This window comes from Ornithorhynchus anatinus, chromosome 3 (assembly GCF_004115215.2).
Source record: "Ornithorhynchus anatinus isolate Pmale09 chromosome 3, mOrnAna1.pri.v4, whole genome shotgun sequence".
In the NCBI taxonomy this organism is placed as follows: domain Eukaryota; kingdom Metazoa; phylum Chordata; class Mammalia; order Monotremata; family Ornithorhynchidae; genus Ornithorhynchus; species Ornithorhynchus anatinus.
In genome coordinates, this window is record NC_041730.1 from 10,125,663 (window position 1) to 10,150,129 (window position 24,467).

General features: G+C 41.0%; 1 protein-coding gene and 1 non-coding gene across 2 annotated transcripts in view; both read left to right on the top strand.

Moving 5' to 3' along the window:
* SOX6 (SRY-box transcription factor 6) overlaps positions 1-24,467 on the top strand; it is a 386,921-nt gene that overhangs the window by 316,959 nt on the left and 45,495 nt on the right.
* LOC114810460 lies at positions 24-161 on the top strand. The gene has a single exon (XR_003758159.1). It is a non-coding gene; the product is annotated as a small nucleolar RNA SNORA7 (small nucleolar RNA).

A 24,467-nucleotide genomic window follows, 5' to 3' on the forward strand; every position in this document is an offset into this window, starting at 1 on the left:
ATAATGTAATATGTACTATAATAAGCCTCTCGGGGTCACACCTGGAGAGTTCCCAATACTCTGCTGGTCTCGACTTCAGGAGGGAGAGCCAGGCAGTAGCATATCCATTCCATTCCTTGCTTGGGCAGTGGCTAGCGAGTGGAAGCCAATCTGCTACAAGTCAAAACTCACCTGTGCTGGGCAGCAGCAGCATGGGAGAGAATCAAGGACGAAGACTCAAGTTTACTGCATGGAAGGAGGCAATGATAAACCACTTCCGTATTTTTACCGAGAAAACTCTCTGGATACACTACCAGAACGATTGCAGATGGAGGTGGGGCGTTCTGGGAGAGATGTGTCCATGACGTCACTATGGGTCGGAGACGACTCGATGGCATAAGACAAGACAAAAATAATATAATTTAATAATAATTATACTTGTTAAGCACTTACTATGTGCCAAACATTGTTCTAAGCACTGGGGTCAATACAAGTTAGGTTGGACGCAGTCTCTGTCCCACTTGGGACTCACACTCTTATCCCCATTTTTTACAGATGAGGTAGCTGAGACACAGAGAAGTGACATACTCAAGTTCCCACAGCAGACATGGGATGAAGTGGGATTAGAACCCAGTCCTTCTGACTCCCTGGCCCATGCTCTATCCACTAGGCCATGCTTCTTCAGTAATGATATTTATTGAGCGCTTGCTACAAGCAGAGCACCTTTCTAAGCTCTTGGGAGAGTATAATTTAAAGGGGTAAATATTCGGTATGATTTGATCATATTGTGAACTAATCCTTGCCAACTTGTGTTGTTGGAATATTTCAGTTCTACAGCCTTTTAGTTATAATTCTACCCAACTGCATTTTAAATCAGCCCCTTCTGACTTACCCTCTGGGCCAAGATGGCTGAATGTCAAGAGATCTAGATGTCATTCCCCTCTTCAGCACTGGGTTCTTCTGTTTTCAGGGGACTCATTAGTTGTAATTGACTGTCTGCTGTGTAGAGAGCACTGTATTAAGTGCTCAGTGAGTATAGTAATATTAGCAGTCATGATCCCTACCCTCAAGATTCTCACTGTGTAGCAGATAGAATTTAAAATGAATGACAGCTAGGAGGAAGAATGAAAAGAAAGATATGAACATGACTTAGTGCTTAAGTCATGTGGTATGTAAGATGTACATAAGTTGTGTGGGAAGTTGAGAGTACTTAAGTGGTTAGGAGTCCCGGAAGTGATGAAGTAGAAGTTGTGTGGTTATAAACTGGGGAGATTAGAAATGAACTGGGGAAGGCCTCCTGGAGGAGATGTGATCTCAGAAGGGCTTTGAAGATGAGGAGGGCAGTAGACTGCCCAACCACCTCTACTCAAACAGAAACTCCTTACCTTTGGCTTTAAACTACTCAACTGCCTTGTCTTCTCCTGCCTTACCTCCCTACTACAACACAGCCCTCCCACTTGGCTCTTCAAATGCCAACTTGCTCACTGTACCTCAATCTTTTCCATCTCACTACCTTGCCCCCGACCTCTTGTCTACATCTTGCCTCTGCCCCGGAACACCCTCCCTCCCTCTTCCTATCCTACAGATGATCACTTTCCCCACCTTCAAAGCTTAAAAGGACATTTCCTTCAAAAGGCTTTCCCTGACTAGTTTTCTCCACTCCCTTCTGCATTGCCCTTGCACTTAGATTTGCACCCTTTATTCACCCCTCCCTCGTTCCCTCCCCACTAATGTATGTATCTGTAATTTATTTAATCTCATTGTAGACAGGCAAAGTGCCTACCAAAGCTGTTATGTTGTACTCTGTTATGTTGATGGCTTAGTGGATAGAGCATGGGCCCGGGAGTCAGAAGGTCATGGGTTCTAATCCTGGCTCTGCTACTAGTCTGCTGTGTGACTTTGGGCAAGTCATTTCACTTCTCTGGGCCTCAGTTACCTCATCTGGAAATGGGGATTGAGAATGTGAGCCCCACATGGGACAGGGACTGTGTCCAACCCTATTTGCTTATATCTACCCCAGGGCTTAGTACAGTGCCTGGCACATAGGAAGCGCTCAACAAGTACCATAATTATTATTACTTTCCCAAGCACTCAGTACAATGTTCTGCACACAGTAAGCACTCAATAAGTATAATAGATTGGTTGATTGAAGCAGGACGGAAGGCGTGAACCAGATTCTATCCTTCTTTAACCTCCAGTGATCACTTCCAAGGAGACTGGTGGCCCAACTCTCCTGTTGCCAGGTTTTCCCTACTGGAGAAGACCAAAACATAAATGTAGAATGTAACCTCAAGATGGTTTCGATCACCATCAAGGAAATTCAGGATTGGAAAAATGAGACCTATGGAAAAAGAATTAGAATTCTTCGGTGCAGAGAAGAGAAGACTGAGGGTGATTTAGTAATGGTTCTCAAGGATATGGAGGGATTTTAGGAAGGGCTTATTGGTCTGCTTTCCCTATCGCCTTGGAGGATACTAGTGGAAATTATTCTCCACCGCAGTATGAGGTTAACTCTGAGGAAGAATTTCCTGACAGACAGGAACGATTGTTAAACACTTAGGAAGGAAGTTGTGAAAACTTTTCTGGACTGTCTTCCAAACAATAGGCTTTTATGGGGGCCCTTAATTTTACCTTAAGGCTATAGATTGACTTCTCCGGATCCTATCCAGCCCTTAGATCCTGTATTTCTGTCACCCAGCGCAGCCAAACTTCCTTCCAGTGGGATTTGGCTTTTGGGGAGACAAAACCTTTTTGCCTAACTACATGTATAGGGCTGTGGAGTTTGCATGTGGACCAGTAGGAGTACACTGGCCTTTGACAGTAATAATTTATGTCTATTTCAATATAAATTCCATTAAGGGTTGGATATCCCCAATGATCTACCACGTACTGTGATTCAGATGAACAGTGATAGAATTCCAGTGGGATTTGGCTTTTGGGGAGACAAAACCTTTTTGCCTAACTACATATATAGGGCTGTGGAGTTTGCATGTGGACCAGTAGGAGTACACTGGCCTTTGACAGTAATAATTTATGTCTATTTCAATATAAATTCCATTCAGGGTTGGATATCCCCAATGATCTACCACGTACTGTGATTCAGATGAACAGTGATAGAATTTCCATCTGGGATTTTTAAAAGTTTCCAACTTTCCAGGCGACCTGAGAAAACTACATCGATTCACAGTATCAAAGTGATGTTTCTTTCACAGAGAGAAATAGCACCCTAAGCACTACACTTTTTTCCAGAGTGGTTGCCTTTTCTGCAAAGAAGTATCGATGTTCCTCACCAATATTCTCTCTCAAATCTGAATATTAGAATTTCAACTGATGTAATACTGCCCCCTTTTATTAGAAACGAAAACATGCTGGACTTGAAACCCTTGGCGTTGCAGTTTGCAACATTTCCATGATATTGATATAGTTGTTTCAGATATTCACTGTTGTATGCCAGCATAGGTTTAGACATGAGATCAATACTGCTGTTCAACAATAAGTGAAAGGAGCATTGTGAACAAATTGTGAGGCAGGGTGTGTTTTGAATGAGATCCTCAGACAGTCCCCAGACTCTGAAGATTTTGTTGTTCTTAAGAGGTGCACATAGAAATGAAGCATCAAGACTGTCACTTTTCTTTGCAGTCTATTGACACGTTCAGTTGCAGTGCTTTTCTAAATCGACCTGTGCCTGGAGAACAACAGACCACATTGTTTTTGGAGGCCTGCTCTAGAACTAAACTTGTCTCTGATTACAATACAGCTCACATGCAGAGTGCTGGGATGAATTTCCTAGGCATAATTAGGAATATATTATGTACAAATTGAAACCCAAGTATCTTGCAGGAAGGGGTGCCCAATTTGCATTAGAAGTTTTCCAATGACCGGTCTTCAGTCCTGAATAGATACTGACAACTTCTGCTCTGTAAAGGTGCATATTGTGGGTCACGCAGAGGACCAGATTATCAGCTCCCATTGCACGAAAAACATCTGCACTTTCCACCTAGTGGAAAGACAGTATGCTACCATAGCTGCCTTTTTTTGTTTCGCCAAAAATAGAGGAACTAATAAAAACCACACATCTGAGATTCAAATCTGGACCTTAATGTAATGAGCCCCAAAGTAATATGCTGAAGAAAAGCCTCCCAAATGGGCCAAAAGTATATTTCTTCAATTCTTTTATCTCAGTCACATACGTGCTGCTCTACCGTTCAGTAATAAGTGATAAAGAAGCAGAGCTTGTTTTTCCCGATTGGGACAATTAACAACAGCCACTTACAGTTTCTGTATATTGGGATAGTGCCTGGATGTAACAAGCGCTTAAGTTCTTTTTATTTCTGTTGTCAGGGCTACTTGATGGGTTGCCTAGCTACTACTTTAAGACCTAAAGCATTAAAAAAAACTTCTTTGGCCCCTTTCCTCCATCCACTTTAAATAATAGGAAATTGCTGAGCTCACAGGTTTGTCAGGCAAATGGTAGATGCAAGAAAGGGGGAGAAAAGCTTTGTTTCAATGTACACTACCTCCTTTAAGCCTCAAAGGAATGAGCAATCTTCCCTTAAGGTGGAGTCCAATTAAAATGGATCTTCTAATGGATGATTAAAAAATAAGGAATTGCAATAAATAATTTTGCATAAATCCCCCCAAAGGGTGTTAGTGGCTTTGCTTTTCACTAGCAAAGTTCATCAGTTATGATCCTATAGTTTTTTTTGATGGTATTTGTTAAGTGCTTACTACGTGTCACTCTTCTAATTGCTGGGGTAGATTCAAGTTAATTAGGTTAGACACAGTCTCTGTCTGGCATAGGGCTCACAGTCTAAGAGGGAGAAATTAATCCCCATTTTAGAGTTGAGGAAACTGAGGCACAGAGAAGTGACGTGGTTTGCCCTAGGTTACATGGCAAGCAATTTGCAGAGTCAGGATTAGAACCACATCTTCTGACTTCCAGGTCCATGCTCTTCCCACTAGATCGTTCTGCTTCTCATGAAAACCCACCATCGCCCCTAATGACTTGGCTACCTACTTTATTGAGAAAATTGAAACTATCAGGCTCGATTTCCCTAAATCTCTCCTGCTCTTCTCCAGTCTCTCTCTCTTCCTGCCCCTTCCTCAACTCTCCCATCTTTTCCAGCAGTATCTCAAGAGGAGAGCTCCTGCCTCCTCTCAAAAATCCACCCTCTTCACCTGCTTAGCCAACCCCATGCCTTCCACTGTATCAAAATCTTACCCTCTCTCTTGTTCCTTTCCTTACTGCCATCTTCAGCAGTTCACTGTTCATTCTCCAGAGGCTTCTTCCCCTCTGCTTTCAAATGTGCTCATGTCTCCCTGTTCTAAAAATATCTTTCCTTTACCCCATGACTCCCTCCAGCTATCGCCCCATCTCCCTCTTACCATTCCTCTCCAAACTCCTTGAGCGAGTTGTTTAAACCCGCTGTCTCAAGTTCTCTTCGAGTTATCTCCTTGACCCCCTCCAAGCTGACTTCCATCCCCCTCACTCCAGAGAAACCGTCCTCTCGAAGGTCACAAACGATCTTCTTCTTAGCCCAATCCGATGGCCTGTACTCCATCTTAATCCTCCTTGACCTCTCAGCTGCCTTCACCTTAGACTGTGAGCTCTACGTGGGACCGATACCGTATCTGATCTGATCACACTGTATCTACCACAGCACTTAGCAATCAGTTGGTCAAAAGTATTTCTTGAACATTTGCTCTGGGCAGAGCACTGTACCTCACGCTTAGGAGAGTACCGTAGAATTACTAGAAATGATCCTTGGCCTCAAGGGTCTTACATTCTAGCAGAGTAAGCAGACAATGCAATCAACTCAGGTAAGGAAAAGCAATAGAGCACTGTACATTTAGGAGAGTGCAATAAAGTTGGTAGACATGGTCCTTGCTCTCAAAGGGCTTACACTGTATTAAGCACTTTGGAGAATACACTAGAGTTAGTCGACCTGATCTTTACCCTGCAAAGGCGTACATTCTAGCAAAGTAAACAATAGACAATCTACCTAAGTAGGCAGGCATTGAAATCAGTTACAAGTAGTGGAAAGCAAGTGAGCACTGTACTATGTGCTTAGGAGAATACCCTAGAGTTAGTAGACATGATCCTTGCCCTCAAGGGGCTTACAATCCATCAGAATAGGCAGACGCTAAAATAAATTATAGCTGGGGGAAGCAATATAATATAAAGATGTACTTAAGTGCAGCATAGCACCTGAGTACCCAAGTGCTTATCTAAAGCTGCTTTAGAGCCATAGCTCAGATCTCATGTGTGCTTTAGATTTTCAAGAAATGAGTACTTTCTGACTCAAACACTTGGCCATCAGTGTGGCTGAATGGAAAAGAAATGTGGGTCAAAAGACCCAGAAGACCCAGGTTCTAGACTTGGCTCTGACCCTGGCCTGCTATGTTACCTAGGGCAAGGCACTTACTCTCTGTTGCTCTCAGTTTTCTCACCTGTAAAATGGGGATAAAATACCTCCTCTCCCTGACTCTTGGATTGTGAGCTACATTTCAGACAGAAGTTGTGCCTGATCAGATTACTTACCCCCAGCAGTTAGCACAGTGTTAGTATCTTGTCAGCACTTAATAAATTCCATAATCTACTAGCTTGGCAAAATTCAGAGTAGCACATGTTTCTGTTGGAGGGATGTTCACTTGACTTGGCATAAACTAAAATCACTCTATTCATTGTTCGAGACCTTTTATGCTTCTCTCCTTCCCTTCCTTAGTTTAGATTTTGGCCTGTCGCAGTTTAAGCATTTTGGCACAAATGCAGGAATAAATACACCCACAAGCATAATCATCCCTGAATTATCCCAAATGCCATGAATGACTAAAACGATAAACAGGATATCCTCAATAGAAATGACAAACACGAGGCAGAAGACTCTGTCAGAGATCTTGGCTATCAGAGTCGTTATCATTGTTGCTGTCAGTTCTCTTAAATTAACTAAAGCACAACATGAAAAGTACCCTGCAGTTGATTATCTTTTAAATTAGATAAATTTGACTTAGGTCACCTTTTGTATTCACTGGAAGTTTTCAAACATTTGTATTCCTTAAAATACATATTGCACTTTGCAAGGAATTTTTGTTTTTGCATATTTTTAAAGTGTATAATTTGAGGATGATTTAATACATACATTAATGGCCTGCAAATAAGATCAAACTATTGCTTTGAAATGCTTCCATTTTTGTTGAAACTTTTCAGCAGACCCGCATTTCTTAATGGAAATGAAAGCTGTTCTTTTTCACTGAAATAAGGCAGATTTTGTTAGACTTAATCAAACATGGAAAACTGAAAGTTTGGGCTCAATTTAAAATACCAAATTATAACCTTGACTAATGGGGTTTTAACGTCTTCCAATTCCAGCTCAGATTAACTCTGAGCATGTAAAACGAATGAAAATAGTGTAGCAATTTAGCTAAAAAATGAAATTAGTACTGTAGAACCATGATTAGACTTTCCAAAGAAATGTTAGTGACCAACTGTAGTTGCTACTAGAAGAATTCTTCCAGTGAAATTGGCAGGCCACTTCTCAAGTCTGTGCTCTCAGTCCGTAACTGTATCTTGGCTGAGAATTAGGAACTTTAGAAGCCATATAAACACTTGTCCACTGAATGTCATTTGGTAACTTTGAGCCTTCTCAGGGATTCTCCCCACAAATAACGTATCTTTAAAAAAGAGAGTGGACTGGGAAATTTGCGGTTTGTTCTACAAAACAACAAAAAAAGTGACAGATGTTGATTTTTTGCATTTGAACCTGACACTGAGAATGGGAAGTCAAGAGTCTGGTCACTGATGACTGTGAAGACTTTCAAAATCGACTTTTTCCATTTAACTCCCCCTAGCCAAGATGTGTGTTTTCTGCTGACATTTAAATCCAACACAGTCAGTTCTTTTGCACCTTTTTCATTAGTGGAGATATGGGCCGGAAACGTGTCTGCTAATTCTGTTATATTATACTCTCTCAAGCTCTTAGTACAGTGCTCTGCACATAGTAAGCACTCAGTAAATACCATTGATTGATCAATTTAGGTTTGCTCTTTCAGAGTTGTTTTTTTGTTTGTTTTTTCAGAAAAATTCCCTTCCTTATGGTCAACTCTTGGCGAGAATTACAGTTTTAGCCTGCTTTTAAGCAGGGCTGTTAGCTGTCTGTGAATTAGATGGTTCCTTCCTCCTAAGAGATGACCTTTAATCAAGGGATTACCCACTTGTATTTATTTGTGAAAACCCTGTAACCCCTTCTTTTGCTTATTAGTCTGTGACCCACAGAACCAAATCTAGAAATACAAAAAGCATTTTATTAAAGATATTCTCCTAGGGCTTCCCCATTCCCAATAATCTCCATCTCCTTACAAGGATACACTGGTTAAGAAGCTATTTTCCCTTTCCAAAGGAATGAGTTTTTCAGAATGGGGTTGGGAATTTGAGTGCTTACTATGTGTTAAGTGCTTGGGAGAGTACACTAAAGTTGGCAGACACAATCCCTGCTGACGAGGAGCTTATAAAGTTGATATTTGAGTATCTGTAGCACCCTAGATGGAGGAGATCTGGGGACTGGTCCAGGTCTTTTATCCTAATATATTATTTCAACCTTTCTATAACTCATTGGTCACTAGATTTTTTTAATTGGAAACCTCCCTGAGTACAACCAAGAAATTCAATTTGAAGCAAATGTTTTGATGAAATATTTTCTAGGTTGGAGCCAAAGGAGCAGCACTGCTCAGTGGAAAGAGGTCATGGGCTTGAATCCCGCTCTGCCACTGTCAGCTGTGTGACTTTGGGCAAGTCACTTAGCTTCTCAGTGCCTCAGTTACCTCATCCGTAAAATGGGGCTTAAGACTGTGAGCTCACGTGGGACAACCTGATTACCTTGTATCTCCCCCAGCACTTAGAACAGTGCTTGGCACATAGTAAGTGCTTAACAAATACCATCATTATTATTATTATGTGAGAAAAATCTACATGCCAGTTAGTTTTTTATGGCATTTATTAAGTGCTTACTGTGTGCCAAGCACTATATTAAGTGCTGGGGAGATACAAGCTAGTCAGGTCACACAAATTATATGTACCTCCTGGGACTCACAGTCTTGATCCTCACTGTACAGGTGAGGTAACTGAAGCTCAGAGAACTTAAATGACTTGTCCAAGTCACATTGCAGGCAAGTGGCGGAGCTGCTATTTAAACCCAGGTCCTTTCAACTCCCAGGCCCATGCTCTATCCACTAGGCCATGCTGCTTCTCAAACTTGTTTATTTTCTCAACATGTCGACATGGGTTAATTGTCTTATCTCTCTTCCTCTCTCTCCTAGCTATGGTTCATTTCCAAAGAAATGACTTTCACCAAAGATTACATCTCCTCCAAGAGGCCTTCCCCTACTAAGCCCATTTTCCCTGACTCCTTCTCTCTTCTGTGTTAATTAATGTAGGTATTTGTTAAGCGCTTACTACGTGCAGAGCACTGTTCTAAGCGCTGGGGTAGATACAGGGTAATCAGGTTGTTCCACATGCGGCTCACAGTCTTCATCCCCATTTTACAGATATGGGAACTGAGGCACAGAGAAGTAAAGTGATGTGCCCACAGTCACACAGCTGACAGGTGCCAGAGCTGGGATTCGAACCCATGACCTCTGGCTCCCAAGCCTGTGCTCTTTCCACTGAGCCATGCTGCTGTGTTCTGTACGCACACGGATCGGTATCTTTTGGGAACTTGGTATTCATCCGACTCTCAGCCCCAAAGCACTTAGGTATATATCTGTAAATTATTTGTTTATATCAGTGTCTTTCTCCCCCTCTAGACTGTAAGCTCATCGTGGGCAAGGATCATATCTATTGACTACATTATATTATATCCCCCAAATGCTTAGTACAATGCTGTTCACACAGTAAACAGTCAATTATTGCTATTGAATGATTGGTTGATTGATTGTCCCAGGAGAATGGAGAGGGCCATGCTTTGGAAAGGGACCCCTGGGGTGGGAGAACACCACTATTAGCACTCTCCAACAATCAGTTAATCAGTGGTATTTATTGAATGCTTTCTATGTGCAGAGCACTCTACTAAGCACTTAGGAGAGTATAATACAGCAGAGTTGGTAGACACATTCCCTGCTTACAAGAAGCTTACAGTCTAGAGCGGGAGACAGACATATATATAAATAAATAATTTATGGATAGGCACGTAAGTGCTGGGTGGCAGAAAAAAATAAATAGCAGGGCTGGATAGGTGGGTTAGGAAATGAGGCTTACACCATGGGCCCTGTAAAGCTGTGTTGCAGCAGCCTCAATTGTGAGGTTTCTGGCTACTGGTAGGGTGCAGTCTCTGACCACTCTTAGAGATTTTCCTAAGCTCCTTCTCTAGCCTCAGACAGCTGCTATATCTGTGTCCTCTTATACCCTCTTGTCAAGTGAAATGTTTGCATTCAACTGGTAGCATTTCAAACCTCTGTTTTTTAACACAGAAAAGGGAACTTTTATAAAAAGGCCCAGGTTCTAATTTTCTCAGGTTTGCCCTGGAAAGAGGTTCTGGCACTTAATTTTGTTGTGTTTCCTTATTCAGGCCTAACTCATGCCGTATCCTCACCCCACCCTTACCCCTAGCTCTCACCGTCCTCTGACGTGGGCTATCCAAGCCTCTGGAATCTGAACATTTCTTCATTCTTCACTTCATTTTTACCCACAAATGGAGGTTGTGCCCTGGCTTGAGTTCTGTCAGTCAGTCACTTGTATTTATGAAGGACTTACTGTGTGCAGAGCACTGTACTATACACTTGGGAGAGTATAACAATATAACAGACATTCCCTTCCCACAATGAGCTTACAGTCTAGAGATTGTAAAGTTCTGGAACTTTTTATACTAAAATAAAGCACTGTATATACCTAATAAGTAAATTTGAATTCATACTAAGTCCTAGTTTTAGTTTTGGCCTGAGGGGACCCAGACCTGATGAAATTTACCAGAGAGAAGCTTGGGGATAAAGTGAGCCATTCACTCTGGGAACTTACCTGAACATTCGTGGTAGAAACTCCAGCGTTAAGAAAGCCAGTCTTAGCTTTTTGTAGCATTGACAGGGTGGCTTTCTTTGAGCCAAGTATGTAGGTTTTCTGTGTTCAATTTTATTATTTGCAAAGGAAGGAGAGTAGTGATTATCTGGCTTATAGTTTGTTATGAAGACTATCGGGATGGATGTGATTGAGAAGTCTTTGCACATGGTTTGTGAGCCCCACAGAATGTATGGAAATAGTAAATGATTCCCCTGGTTTGGGCTGTCTGTAGTCCGTAAACCATAGCATCTGAACTGGCTGAATTCCCTGCCTAGGTCTGATAGCATGAATACGTAGCACACCAGGCTTTTTTCATAAATAAGACAATTCCTTGTTTGTCATCTTTGTGGGTGGTAGTGGGAAGAGGAGGATGTGGAAAGGAAATGAAGCCTGTTTCAAGTCAGTCAGGCCTGTTGTACCATAGATCTTCGGGGTTTAGGGGAAGGATTTATTTTTCCTCAAAGAATTAGCTGAGAACTGAGAATTAGCTAAATGTAGATGGATTTACAGATCAGCACAATGCAGCAAGATCAAAACCCTCTCTGTCTGAGTTAATGAATTTCAGGCAGCATTCCTAAAACTAGTTTTTTCAGAAGTCATTTCTGAAAGCTAACACACAAAATTTTTTAAAGGTAGCTTAATGGGATAAAGAAAAGGTATACAATTATCCATGGATGATGTCAGAAGGGATATTAAATATTGATTTATCTTCGAGTAAGAATCATACTAAAGGACGAAGCCTGCAGTCAAATCGATTCATCTGGAATGCAAACTGTATTGCTGCGTTTAGTACAATGAACACATGAATCTTAAAACAACTGGCAGGGCAAGGGTGAGCATTTCAATGGCATGGGATGGCCTTCTAAATCTTAAATGAAAGACTTGCATTTCGAACTGAATAATTCCTAAATATATCATCTAGTTTATATTGAGAATTCTCATTTATTGGGCCTAGGCAATCTCATAATCCGGCTCTTCACATCTTATTACCAGTACCAGAATGAAATCCACAATTGAAGGCCTAGATGAATTTAAGACGGTAATATGGCAAATTCTCTGAGCAAACTTGATGCAAGGCTGTCAGATAAACTGGCCATGCTCAGAGCAATTTTCTGCGATTTCTTTGCTACTGCTTCTTCCCTGCCAAATTCAGCTTTTGGTCACAATACAGAATTTGCCATATGTTAGATTTAACCAGTGCAAAATGAGTCGTTCTCCTTTCAGATTTAAAGTAAGCTGTTAACCAGGAAAATTGCCATTTTGGTTTTTATAAATAGATTCAAAACAACCATGGTGGTTTCCAACAGCTCTACAGCAAAGCAGTGAAGAGTATCACTACGAATTTTGCAGAAATTTTTGAAAGTCCCACAGATAAGGTTCAAATAAATATCAGGATTTATTCTAATATTTATTGCTCCAAAATCTTTGTTTTTTCAAAGAATTAGAGTTGGTATAAGCAATAATTATTATGATTGCATATGTCTGTTAACTCTGAATAGTGCTGTAATTTAGGTCCTTGACTCTCGGAATACTTTTGGAAGGAAAAGGTGGGCCTGAGAATGATTCGTAGGGATAGAGAGTTTAGAAGAAGCTAGCCCCTTTATAAGTTGTTTCTGTTGGTGCGTAGAATAATTCCCTCGGAGTTTTTTCAACTGATTCAGCAGATTGGATCCCTGAGCCTTCAAGAAGACCAATTCCCTGAAGTGGACACCCACCCAATGGCCTTCACATTCATTCATTCGTTCAATAGTATTTATTGAGCGCTTACTATGTGCAGAGCACTGTACTTAGAGCTTGGAATGTACAAATCGGTAACAGATAGAGACAGTCCCTGCCCTTTGACGGGCTTACAGTGTAATCGGGGGAGATGGACAGACAAGAACAATAGCAATAAATAGAATCAAGGGGATGAACATCTCATTAAAACAATAGCAATAAATAGAATCAAGGTGATGTACATCTCATTAACAAAATAAATAGAGTAATGAAAATATATACAGTTGAGCAGATGAGTATAGTGCTGAGGGGATGGGAAGGGAGAGGGGGAGGAGCAGAGGGAAAGGGGGCAAAGGAGGGTTTAGCTGCGGAGAGGTGAAGTGGGGGTAGAGGGAGCAGAGGGAAAAGGGGAGCTCACGTACTTGGGTTTATGCAGTACCTGCTTTTTGCTAAATATCAGGTTTTTACAGGAAAACTTCAAGTGGGTTTCCTAAGGGAGATCTCAGATACACTTGAATGAGTAGCACCATTTTGAGATTAGGATTACTTTTTAAGGAAAAACAAACAAAACTAATTTCTAAAGAATTTATAAATTCATAAGGAGTACCTTTTGCTCTTTCTACCATCACTGGTGCATGCTACAGTTTGCATGACAATCCAGGGTGCAATTTAGGAATGTGTAAAAGAGATATATCTTCTCAACTGTATTCTAAAAATTGATGCAACATCTCCCCCAAATCCACTTTAACTTTCAAATCATTTTGAATCTCCTTGCATGTAGAATCTGTTGTTTCTGATAGAGTAAGGGAATCGTCGACATTTGCAACAGTTTTATTTTTTGGCCACCCTATGACAAACTTCGTGACACGTGAAGAGAGCCTAACTCATTTACTTCAGAGCATAATGCACGCTACATGTGATATTAAAGCATTAGGATTGGCAGTATTGCTAACATACGGAGTAATCAGCACATTTTCTTAAGGCTGAAATAATCAGAGGCGCATAGCAGTGATGTGAGAACAAGGGGAAATAACATGGTATAATGATGCTCCTATCATTGTTCCGTTGTCATACATTCTGATGGGTTTGGTTCCCCTCTGAGCATAACAAAGAAAGCCCAAGTTTAACAAAATAAAACCCCTGCAACCAAACATTGAGCTTGAGGCATACCACACAAAAGAGAGAAAAATGCAAAATAAATAGAATGTTGCCACCTGATGTATATTATGTGTTTGTGTATGCATATATGTTTCCTATACATATTTATGCTAGAAATGGGCAGAAGTGCAAAATATACTGATGAACATAAACCCATCTTTGTTGACTACATAAAACAGAGAATGTTATCATTATTTGCAAATTAAGTGGAACATAAATTCCTATTAAGTGGCATTCCTTGCCCATCAATTAGCATCATATTTAAAAGTATAGCTTTCATTGGCATAAAGCATCCTGCAAATATCTGATGAGCTAATACTTTTTTCACACCATCCTCTCCAATATTGTTTAGAATTTTAACATGCGTTCAGTTTGGCTCATATTTTATGAAGCAGTTTGCCAATTCCTTTTGCAAGGACATTAGCAGAATTCCCAAATAACTCTCATATAGAAGTTCAGTAAATAATTGGATGCTGGAATGACCGGATATAGCAGAAACACTGTAGCTAGGTTCAGATATAGCTGTTTTCCCTTTGCACTTCTCACTGCTCTTGTCATGTTCAGAGCAATGCACTTCGTCACTTCCTACTCATTTTGCCTGCATGCATAATTTTCCCCACAAGTGTATCTTTTACATTCTTCTATATTGTCCGTATTTTATCCGTTGATATGCTCTGCATACAGTAAGCATATATTTACTATTAATACTACTATATGGGACTTTTAAAGGTGAACTGCGTGATTGTCGTTTACCATTTACATCCCAATATAAAAGTGGATTGATTCTAAATTACACCCCTTCTTGTAGCAATTAGTACTATGAATTTTGTTTCAAAATTGAGACAATTTTGTAGAGTTCAACTCTGAAAAAAAAAAGCTCAGGTTTCCTATCCAGGAATCAATGCAAAAAAGAAAAAAAGGACATAAGCGGGAAAATAGGTTCTCCTTAATCACAAGGTTGAAACATTTTTAAATTTAAAATGTGTGGGTGGTGTGGAAAGGGTAATATTTTAATATTGTATTTGCTGTTTCTGAAACAAATTCTCCTGTTCTAATCCTCGTGTTTTGGTTTTCCATCTCTGAAATGGAGAGAGATGGTTTCAGCTTCATTCTCCCCAAAGATCTTGTGAAGATTTATCATTGAATACATGCCTAATGCTGCAGGAATTTTAGAAGCAAAATGCCTAGGAATGCACTGTGCCATGGTTAGATTGTAGAGTATTAATCTGTATCTTATTGAGTCTGGTGTGCAATGTGACACCACTTAATTGCATGTTATTTTGTGGCAACCACAGACTAACTCCCTGTTAACTCTGCTGGGAGTCATGGTAATTATATGGGCATTGGAATCCATTCTCCCACATCTTCTCAGAACCATGCAATTAACACATATCACCACCGCTGGACAGTGTAGGTTTTGTCTTTTTGCACATTGCTGACTTTGGAATACCTTCCTCTCTATGATGGCATTGGGAATATCGACATTTTCCTTTTTTTTTTTTGGTTCTTTCAGTATTTCTTCAAAGTGAATGATGCCGTTAAAATTAACAATCAATTTATTGAATTGTAATCATCTTAAAATCTTACTTGTGTTAATCATTAAATATCATCTTTGGCCCAATTCCATATTTGTAAAGGAACACATACTTCCATTATTTTTTTGTTCATTTTCCCTTGTGGTACAATGCAAGCTTAAAGATGCGGATGGTCAAACACTGATCATCAAAGTGTTAATCAACACCTTCCTTACCTAATGGCTTACAGCTTACCAGTATCCTCTGGTATTTTGTGAAGTTGCTTTCAGAAACACAGTGATGTGTTTTGTGTAGGGTACCGTACTGCAAAAGATAAACAACAGGAACCCATTGATCTAGTTTTGCGTGGGCAAAAATGCCACTTAATAATGCTAATAATTATGGTATTTGTTAAGTGTTAACTATGTGCCAAGCACTGTACTAAACACTGGGATGGATACCAGCAAATCCAGTTGGACAAAGTCCTTGTCCCACGTAGGGCTTACGATCTCAATCCCCATTTTACAAATGAGGTAACTGAGGCACGAAGACAGTAGACCAGTGGTGGAGCCGGGATCAGATCCCAGGACCTTCTGACTCATAGTCTCTATGCTCTATCCACTACAACATGCTGCTTCTCTAAAAAATCTTTTCTTTTTTCTCCTTTTCTTTCTTCCTTGGATTGCTTTTTTTTTTGGCCATTTCCTGTTCTCCAGTGCATGATACTCTATAAAGTTACCTCTCTTTTTTACAGTAACTTCACATTTAGATTATCATTATTAAATCCCTGTGCAGAACTTTTCTTTTTCCCCCAAATTCTTTCCCTTTTCACACTTTGTTCTTCTCCTCTCTCAGCAACTATCAACCTTTTCAAAGGACTCTCATCTCTTCTTTTATCTCCTCAGCTCCTTGGGATTATCCGTCTCTCAAGGAGAGATGTATTTGACACAAAAGACTAAATTTCTTTGGAACTTGAGATCTCTTGGAACTTTAGAACTTTGGAACTTTAGACCTTGTGGAAGACCACTAATTCTACCATGGGGCAACCTGAAGTCATTATTCTGTCACCAGGAAATGAAAATCAGTTACTCCTTTAAAATATGAATCAACCCTAAAAACCTCTCTCTCTATTAATGTACTCATTTATTAGTATCTTAATACTACATGAGCCTTGTCTCTTGGGCCCCATTTAAACACCTGTGAAGTCTCTCTGCCCATTACTAGTTATTTCCTCTTAAAACATAATAGTATTGGAAGAGAAGAATAGCTGCTTGATTTTTAGCTGAAGCACTTCTGACCCTTTTGCATACAGGAGGGCTGGAATTTCAGAAGCAGCAAACAAATGCGCTTTGGCATAAGAGTGTGACGATGGTTTGGCAGGCCCATGAGAAAGACAGATTACTTTCAAGCACTTTCCTAAAGAAGATGAATAATGGCACAGAAGTTAAAAAGAAAAAAGTCAAAGCATAGTAATTTTACTGACTTGTAGGGCCCGGCTACTTGAAGTCATTTGCTTTAAAAATATTTATTGAGTACCGTGATGGAAGACAAACTTGAATGCACTCTGCTTGGAATTAGAAGAAAAACTTGGGTTTTCATAGCGATAAACTCTTTCCAAATAAGGAGGAGTCACGTGTGATTAAGTCTTTGAGATGTCAAAAGCGGCCTTCTCATTGGCCATTACTCTTCACTTTTCTGACAAAATAAAGATAATTGTATGAAGCCCCTGTAGAACTCTAAATATTCAGCAATGAATGAGTGAATCAATAGTACATATTAAGCATCTACCGTGAGCAGTCATTTCTCCTTCCTGCCAAATGTTCAAATGGGCATATTTTATGCAGTCGATCAATGGTACTGACTGAGTGCTTACTGTGTGTAGAGCACTATACTAAGTGTTTAGAAGAGTACAGTACAAAAGAGTTGGTAGTCATGTTCCCTACGCACAATGAACGTACAGTCTAGAGGACCTTAAACATATTTACCCCCAGCCGCAGCATTAGACAAAGATTTCCCAAGGTTAACAGTTGCACAGGTCCTTGAATTTATTAGTGTGACCTTTTGTGTTTATAAGAGACTGGGTAATGAGTAATGAGGAATTTCTACAGTTTTTTTTGTTGTTGTCGATTTATGTTTTTAAATGATGAGTTTGAATAGATTGTCTCATCATTTCATGAAAACTCTTTGAATGAATTTTTGCTGAAGCAAAGAGTTAAACAAAAAGCATTCAGATGCTGCTGCCATACATCATGCCTTTGTGCATGAATAAAAAGTTGGAAACCACATAAAAGCTATAGTTGGGCTACCACACAACTGGATACGCTTAAGTCTGAACGCTTCATAACTCTAACTACTGGGGAGTTGCAAACTTATAAATAACCTTGCAATTGGTTAAATCATATTAAAACCATATGAACAGAGACATAAAGCATTTGGTTAAGGGTGTTCAATAGGAATCATAATCCTGATGAAAGTAATTTAACTTAGACCTGAGTCTAGTACTGCCTGCTACTGCTCTGTGTTTTCAGGGTTAATGGATCCTTATTCTTTGACATCTGTTGGGTTAAGAACACTTTGTACATCTACAGAATATGGATGAGATTCAGACCCTTTTGAGGTAGATTGGAGAAGCCACGACTGTTTTCAGGAGTAAACATGGCATGTAGATTATTAGAGCATTTTTCTCATTGGAAAACAAAGCAAATTCATGAACAATGATAGGCACTATTTATTAATAATAATAATAATTATGGTATTTGTTAAGTGCTTACTAGGTGCCAGGAACTTTACTAAGCACTGGGTAGGTACAAGCAAATCAGGTTGGACAAGTCTCTGTCCCACGTGGTACTCACAGTATCAATCCCCATTTCACAGATGAGGTAACTGAGGCCCAGAGAAGTGAAACGACTTGTCAAGGTCACACAGCAGACAGCTGAGCTGGGATAGGAACCCATGACTTCTGACTCCTGGGCCTGTGCTCTATCCACTAGGCCTTGCTGCTGCTGCTGATAATAATTTGATATTGAAATCTCTCTTGCTCTTTCTTTCTGGAATATCCAGTATGATTTTGCTTCAGGTTAGAGTTTCTGTCATGGGAGAAATTGCCCCATTCCAGCATATCCGCCTGCACCCTTCTGTGCACCATGAAATTGCACTGGGTTGACCGCAGATTTCTACTGGCAAAAACAGCAAGCCCGTCTAACTTCTCTAACCCAACTTGGATTCTCTGTGGGCAAATAATGCGGCATTTTCAGTGTATCCAAAACACAACCAACAAAGAAGCCTTTTAAAATAATATGACTTACTTCTGCCCAACTTGGCCGGAGTTTGTCTGGAGAGTCCAGTTTCACTACGACTATTCCTTTGGCAGTAGGCGGTAAGGGGCACCAAGCTAATCCCCACTGAAATAGGTTTGCCGTTGGGGTGGGCAACAACAGTTGTTCATCCTCCTGCAGGAGCTCTATGCAAAGATTTAGGGGAGGAAAATGGGTGGGGAGATAGGGAAGGGCCTCCAAGGAATTTTCGGGAGGCCAAGTGGAATTATTTTCTGAGCTGTGGTTTGGTCAGGACACTGGAAGTAAGCCTTGAAGCCTGGAGGAAAATATCTCATAATCTCGGAGCAGTAGTTTTGTGTTTCATGTGACTTTTCAGCACATGTTCAATAACACTTCCAAAGTGTCCCTTTAGCCAGAATTGGTTTGAGAGGTAGGCCCAGGAGTGACTTGGAGAAAACAGGCAGTGTTGCCTAGTGAAAAAGAGCTTGAGTCTAGAAGTTGGAAGAACCAGGTTGTAGTCCCAGTTCTGATGTTGGCCTTTGTGACCTTGGGCAAGTCACTTCACCTCTCTGGGCCTCAGTATCCTCATTTTTAAAATGGGCTGATACCTGCTCCTTCTGTCTATTAGATTATGAACCCTATGTAGGACAGGGATGGTGTCCAATCAAGTAATTTTGGGTCAATCCCAGTACTTAGTGCAGTGTTTTGGCCCATGGCAAGTTCTTAATAAATACCGTTATTGTTAGCAGTAGTGCATAGAGAAGCAACGTGGCTCAGTGGAAAGAGCCTGGGCTTGGGAGTCAGAGGTCATGGGTTCGAATTCCGGCTCTGCCACTTGTCAGCTGTGTGACTGTGGGCAAGTCACTTAACTTCTCTGCACCTCAGTTACCTCATGTGTAAAATGGGGATTAACTGTGACCTTCACATGGGACAACCTGATTACCCTGTATCTACCCCAGCGCTTTGAACAGTGCTCTGCACGTAGTAAGCACTTAACAAATACCAACATTATTATTATTATTATTATCTATTGAAACACTTGTCTGGAGCACTCTGGTATTTCATAGAATGGCAACATATTTCATAGAATGGCAACACATTACTTTTTTGTATGGTATTGGTTAAGTGCTTACTATGTACCAGGCACTGTACCAAGTGCTGCGATCGATACAAGCGAATCAGGTTGGACACAGTCCCTGTCCCACTTTGGTCATACAGTCTTAAACCCCATTTGACAGATGAGGTCACTGAGGCACAGAGAAGTGAAGTGACTTGCCCAAACTCTGTGAAGTGACTTGTCAAACTCTATTCTAATTGCTGGGGTAGATACAAAATAATCAGGTTGGAGATAGGCCCTGTCCCACATGGGGCTCACAGTCTAATTGAGAGGGAAGAGGATTTAATCCCCATTTTACAGATGAAGTTATGAAAGCACAGAAGAATTAAGTGACTTTCCCAAGGTCACACAGTAGACAAATCACAAAACTGAGATTAGATCCCAGGTCCTCTGACTATCAGGCCTCGGCACTTTCCTCTAGGCTACGGTGCTTCTCAGCACATTGGGGCATTCGGTACTTATTTAACAATGATGGTGTCTCAGTTGAGTTTGGCAACAGTTGAGACTTAGCCCACAAAATTCAACAGGGCAACAACCTAGAAGACTGTATTCTTAAGAAAAACTGCCCAATAATGAGTGTATTTGGAAATTACTTTTATCTCATTGTAAGAGAGACTCTTTTTTTTTAAAAGGTCCAATTTAAAAAACATAAGCATTTTTCTCCATTACCCCAGGACCAACCTATAGTTTGGGTATTTAAATTCAAGGATTAGTTTAGCAAATATGGGATGAAGTGGAGTATTTTTATGATGAATAATAATGGTACTTTGTACTTGTTAAGCGCTTACTGTATGCCACACACTGTACTTACCTCTGGGATAGATACAAGTTAATGAGGTTGGACACCATCCCTGAGTTACAGATGAGGTAAATGAGTCACAGAGAGTGAAATGGCTTGCCCAAAGGTCACACAACAGACAAATGGCAAAGTCAGGATTAGAACCTAAGACCTTCTGACTCCCAGGCCCATGCTCTATCCCCTAGGCCATGCTGCTTCTCCATTGATTCCTAATTTTACTGATGAGATGACTGAGGCACAGAGAAGTTAAGTGACCTGCCCAAGGTTAAAAAATGGACACCTGGCAGAGCCGGGATTAAAACCCAGATCCTCTGACCCCTGGGGCCATGCTTTTTCAACTAGGCACACTGCTTCTCATTAAGGGTAAAGGTAAATGTGGACATTTACATCATTGATCATGTACACGTTTACTGAGGTGCAACAAGAAGTTAAAGTCCGAGCTGAGTGAAGAATCAGACATAATTCCACTCGGTGGTTTTATAATCTAAAGCACACCCTGCTGTCATGTTTTCACAGCTCATTTATTATATCCAGTTCTCCAGAAACACGCTGCTAATGTTGGGGCCATGGTTTATTCTTATTCTTGTGTAGAAAAAAAGTATATTTTTAGTGTTGGGTCAGGTTGTTGGGCGTTTAGAATGTCTCTGGGTAAAACTTTACAGGGTGCCTAGTAAAATACCACATACTCTAAGAACAATGCGGTCAAGCATGAAGTTGTGTGAGGCATGTTCAAATTTGCAGTCTTATTGAGTTTTGGTGGGTTTTCTTCACAGCTCACAATGGAACAAGTTAAAAACCGTGCTCTAAATCCAAAAAATCTCCTCCCCCATGTCCTTCTCACCAGTGCTTCTCCAAGCTCGACCAGTGGCCCAATTCTGCTTTCCCAGCCAAGCCATTACTCCTGGTCAAAATCTTTTTTGGCCATAGTATTAAAATGCAAATGCTAAGCATCTTTAAGATTTGAAAGCAATAATTCTGCATAGTGTTGAGTAGCATTTAAAAATATGCTTGAGGTACTCCTTTATTGGGGTAACCTCTATTCAGTTCATCAGTGGTATTTATTGAGTGCTTACTTTGTGCAGAACTCTTTAGTAAGCACTTGGAAGAGTACAGTACAACAGAGCTGGTGGGCAGGTTCCCTGCCAGCTCATCTCTAGACTGTAAGCTCATTTTGGGTAGGGAATGTGTCTGTTTAGTGTTACATTGGCCTCTCCCAAGTGCTTAGTACAGTGCTCTGTACACAGTAAGTGCTCAATAAATATAATTGAATAAATGAATGCTGAGCACACAAGAGAAGCTGTGTGGCCTAGTGGATAGAACGTGGGCCGGGAGTCCGAAGGACTGGGTTCTAGTCCCTGCTCTGCCATTTGTCTGCAGTGTGACCTTGGCCAAGTCACTTCACTTCTCTGTGCCTTAGTTCCCCATCTGTAAAATGGGGATTAAGACTGTGAGCCCTACATGGGACATGAGGTGTGTCTAACCAGTTACCGTGTACCTATCCCGGTGGTTAGAACAGTGCCTGGTACATAGAAGAAGGTAACAAATGCCATTATAAAGAAGTAAGCACTCAATAAATACGATTGACTGTCCTCAATGAGTTTACAGTCCAGAGGGACATAAATTCTCCAAGCAGTTGTCATAGAAAGGCTTTTTTGTTCTCTCTTAGGATGCCATGTTGTCAGTCAATCATATGTATCAAGAGTTTACTGTGTGCAGAGCCCTGTAGTACTAATGATGGTATTTGTTAAGCATTTACTTTGTGCCAAGCATTGTTCTAAACACTGGGGTAGATGCAAGGTAGTCAGAGAAGCAGCGTGGCTCAGTGGAAAGAGCACGGGCTTTGGAGTCAGGGCTCATGAGTTCGAATCCCAGCTCTGCCACTTGTCAGCTGTGTGACTGTGGGCAAGTCACTTAACTTCTCCGTGCCTCAGTTCCCTCGTCTGTAAAATGGGGATTAAGACTGTGAGCCCCACATGGGACAACCTGATTCCCCTATGTCTACCCCAGCGCTTAGAACGGTGCTCGGCACATAGTAAGCGCTTAACAAATACCAACATTATTATTATTATTATTAGGTTGTCCCATGTGGGGCTCACGATCTTAATCCCCATTTTACAGATGAGGTAACTGAGGTACAGAGAAGTTAAGTGACTTGCCCAAGGTCACAGAGCAGACAAGTGTGAAGCCGGCATTAGAACTCACATCCTCTGACTCCCAAGCCTGTGCTCTCTCTACTAAGCCATGCTACTTCTGGAGAGAGTACAGTACGCCAGTAAGTGGCCACATGTCAGCTGTGTAACTTTGGGCAAGTCACTTAACTTCTCGGTGCCTCAGTTACCTCATCTGTAAAATGGGGATTAAGACTGTGAGCCCCACGTGGGACAACCTGATTCCCCTGTGTCTACCCCAGCGCTTAGAACAGTGCTCGGCACATAGTAAGCGCTTAACAAATACCAACATTATTATTATTATTAAGTGGACACATTCCCTGCCCGCAACGAGTTTATAGTCTAGAGTGGGAGATGAACATTAATATAAATAAATAAATTACAGATATGGAGTAGGTGCTGAGGGGCTGTGGGAAGCTGTACAGTTGCCAGACAGTGAGGCACCTAAAGAGTAGCACAAATTCACACTGTGACAGTCAAGAGGGCTTTATCCTCATATTTCCCTGTGACATGTTTGGGATGCCAGCCTGACTGGTCCCAATTCTGTCCCCTCAGAACTAACCCAAGCTCCTTGGCCTTCAGTTCAGAAGATCTCCATCCAATACAGGTGAACCTGGACCCCAAGCACTTAGCAGCACTTAGCGCAGCGCTCTGCACGCACCGAGTGCTCAGTTAGTACCACTGATGGATTGATTGATTACACGCCAGACCACCTCTCCACCTTCAAAGCATTATTAATAATAATAATGACAGTAATGCTATTTGTTAAGCTGTTAGTCTGCCAGTGCCTAGCCCAGTGCCACTTAACAAATACCACAATTGTTATCATTATTGTTATTAGGAGTGTATTAGACTTTAAACTCATTTCAGACAGGGGATGTTTCTGTTATTTTATTGTACTCTCCTAAGCGCTTACTACAGTGCTCTGCACACAGTAAATGCTCAATAAATACGATTGCCTGACAGGAGTGTGTGTTGCTCTGCCATCAAAAGTTGGAACAGGAAAGGTATATCCTACTATTAATACCTTCACATGATTCTACTTTAAACCTGAGTCTTCTTATAGCTGCATTTTTTTCTTTATTTTATCCCTCCCTCTTATTATTTTTATTATCAAGTGACAGAAATCTCACCCAAAGTAGGAGAAATATTGATGAGTCTGCATCTATTCCATCTATTTCACTGAAAATTTAGATTTAAAGCTGTGTTTTCAGCTTCACCTGAATGATGAATCAATAATATTTTGAGCACTTACTGGGTGCAGAGCACTGTACTAAACACTTGGGAGAGTACAATAGAGTAGATAGACATGATGCTTGCTTTCAAGGAGTTTACTATCCAGTGGAAGAGACAGCTGATAAAATAAATTCCAGGTAGGGGAAGCCACAGAGTGTGTACACAAGGGCTGTGGGGGTGGGTCAAGTACCAGCTGCCACTTATCTGGGACTGTGTCCAACCCTATTTGTTTGTATCCATCCCAGTGCTTAGTACAGTGCTGGGCACATAGTTACCTCATCTGTAAAATGGGGATTAAGACTGCGAGCCCTCCGTGGGACTACCTGATTACCTTGTATCTTCCCCGGCGCTTAGAACAGTGCTTGGCACATAGTAAGCGCTTAACAATTAAGCGAGAAGCAGCATGGCTTAGTGGAAAGAGCCCGGGCTTGGGAGTCAGAGGTCGTGGGTTCTAATCCTGG